The 2914-nt window shown below is 46.5% G+C and overlaps 1 long non-coding RNA gene across 1 annotated transcript; it reads left to right on the forward strand.

Moving 5' to 3' along the window:
* The first annotated feature begins 1113 nt into the window (after window positions 1-1113).
* Window positions 1114-1838, forward strand: LOC306941548. Its single transcript, XR_013792177.1, has 5 exons — window positions 1114-1216; window positions 1307-1375; window positions 1466-1527; window positions 1611-1702; window positions 1811-1838. It is a non-coding gene; the product is annotated as an uncharacterized lncRNA (long non-coding RNA).
* The last annotated feature ends 1076 nt before the right edge of the window (window positions 1839-2914 follow it).

A 2914-nucleotide genomic window follows, 5' to 3' on the forward strand; every position in this document is an offset into this window, starting at 1 on the left:
ATCATAAAGCAGCTGTGTGATACCTATGGCATTAAGAAAACCAGGACTACCCCATACCATCCTGAAGGTAACGGCCAATGTGAGCGGTTCAATCGGACGCTCCACGACCTCCTTCGCACTCTGCCACCAGAGAAGAAGAGGCGTTGGCCCCAGTATCTGTCCCAGGTAACCTACTCCTACAATACCACTGCTCATCAGACCACCGGTTTGGCTCCACATTACATCATGTTTGGCCGTGAACCCCAGCTACCGGTCGACTTTCTCCTTGGTGCTGACGAAGGCTCTGGTGAGGAGGCCCCAGAGGACTGGGTCAAGAAACATCAAGAATCCCTAAAGACAGTGTATGACCATGTCCGACAGCAACTGCAGGCCAAAGCAGAACAACGGAACCGAAAGCACAACCAGCAGGTGACCAATCCTGGTCTAGAAGAGGGTCAGCTTGTCTACAGGAGGAACCACCAGGTTAGAGGCAGGAACAAGATCCAAGACCTCTGGCACCCCTGCCTCTATCGAGTGGTGAATAGACCCCTCGATCAGGGAATGGTGTATACCATCGCCCCTGTCCACCAGGATGGCCCTGCTCTGCGAATACACCGGACAGAGCTGCGGACTGCACCAGAGGGAGGGGGGCCCGATGCCCAACCGGTGACTCCAGCACAGGTCACTCTAGACCATACACCTCCAGTTGATGCCACAAGTGACTCTGAGGAGTCTATCGTTCTGGTAGTAGAGGATAATGAGAGAGGAGACCCAGGTGTACGAACACCAGAACCGGAGGCTCATGGGAGCCCACCGCATCCGGTACCAGACCAGGGAGGTAGCCCAAGATCAACTGAAGGCTCGGAAGAACATTTATCACCACCTTCTCCTGGCCTGCGCCGCAGCAGCCGGCGTAATGCTGGTTTCCACCCCAACCCTCACCGGCTACCATACAGACAAACGGTGTCACCAGCACAGGGGGGGAGAATGGGGGCCTGCTCGTCCCAGTACCAGGTTGATACATCGTCGGGACGCCGATTCAATTTAGGAGGGGCGAATGTAATCAGTGGGACAGTCCCACTGGGACTGGGAACCAATACGTTTCATAGCACCACCCCCTCAGCTCAGCATATAGGGTAGCTGGCCAGGCATAGGGAATAGGCGGTGTTTTACCCAGGTTGTTTCCTGTTCCAGTCAGGCTGTTGGGTGGTGTTTTGTTTGTGCTCGTAGCATCGAGGTAAGCTCTTGGTTTTACTAATATAGGGTTACCTGTCTCTAGGTTGATTTGTCAACAACCTCCAGTTTATTTATTCTTTTTCTTCGTCAGAAACTGTGGAGCTCTGATCTAGTGACAGCCCTGTCAGCGTGTGTGTGTACACAGTTCAGAGAAACCAAGGTAGGCTTGCCTCATACCGCAACAGCACAAACGAGCCGTTACGTTAAATTGTCTCCCAGTTAATTATGCAAATGCTTGTCTCGTTGTTAGACGCAGCGGCGAACGAGCCGGCTAATGTGTGTGCGTGTGTGTGTACACACCAGAGTCTTGAGGTAGGCTTCCGTCCGTATTTTGACAGCATAAAAGTTTGTGTTTGATGAATGACGTGAGTCCTCATGATACGTTTGTTACACAGACGGTGTTTCTACCCAGTAATACACTGACAAGAGCCTGGCTAGCGTGGTGTCCGTTGTGCGTGTGTGTAAGCCTACACACCAGAGTTTAGAGGTAGGCTTACGTCCATACTGCGACAGCATAGCAGTCTTTGTTATGAGTAAAATGCAAGTCCTCATGATATGTTTATATTAGTCCTCATGACATGTTTATATTACACAGACGGTGTCCCGACCGAGCAAACACTGACAACCTGGATGCCCTGATCACCTTAACAGGGTATGTGCTCATTAGCAGTACAAAGTACATTTAATGCATGTTATGTATGATTGTTTGACTACCTCAGCGTTGTACTCAGAATCTGAGTACAACCATGAAAGCGCTTTAACTATATGGTAAATCATGAGGCTAATTGAGGTTTGTGTTCCATTACAGATTGGACCTCATACTGTGAACCGCTGTTCTTTTTATCTTTTTTGTTTTGAATTCAAGTCTATGCTGCTATAGTTTTTATGTTTTGTACTAGATCACACCCAAGTGGTGTTTTTATAAGGGTCCTCACTTTTACTGCTCTAACCAAGGAGTTAACTAGTTAACCGCCAAAGACGGATATATTGGTTTAAGGATTATATTGCAGAGTTGCACTCAAGGACTACTGTCCCTTTTTACAGCGTGGTGTTCTTTTTGGCTTTTAGCCTTTAGTGTTATTTTGCAGTGTTTAATGCCAACCATAATTGGCTCAGAGTGCTATTGCGTTTCTTTGCAGTGCTTAACTGTGTGTCTATGGACATAGGAAATGAGTGCATCCTAGTGCAATTGATTCAAATCCCTTTTATCTGTGTAGTGGAAGACTTGATAACCTTTTATTGGTAACGCTGTGAATAGTGAATATACGTTTTAAAGGAAATGTCAATACTGTGAATAGTGAATATACGTTTTAAAGGAAATGTCAATACTCTGTACTTTCTCCGAATAAAGTTATATTCCCATGAAGCAACCGACAATTATTGTTCACTCAACCTGAACACTTACCTTCATATGTATTCCGGGTCTCCCACCCTGTAATTGGGAGTGGCGTAGTATCACTGTGACATTAGGAGTACGTAGCGACTCCATCTGGTTACACAGACAACATTACAATAAGGCATACATTATTATTTCATTTAGAAAAGAAGGTTTACAAAAAAACCTTCTTAAAAAAGTATGCAACTATGCAACAAATATACTCAATCTTAATCACCACCGTCACCTTGTACTCTACTACCCTCTAGGGGTTACACCGTTTGTCTGTTTTCTGTTTTTATGTTTTGTGTGAGGACTGCGGAT

The sequence above is a fragment of the Electrona antarctica genome (genome assembly GCF_951216825.1).
Source record: "Electrona antarctica genome assembly, chromosome: 17".
Classification (NCBI taxonomy): domain Eukaryota; kingdom Metazoa; phylum Chordata; class Actinopteri; order Myctophiformes; family Myctophidae; genus Electrona; species Electrona antarctica.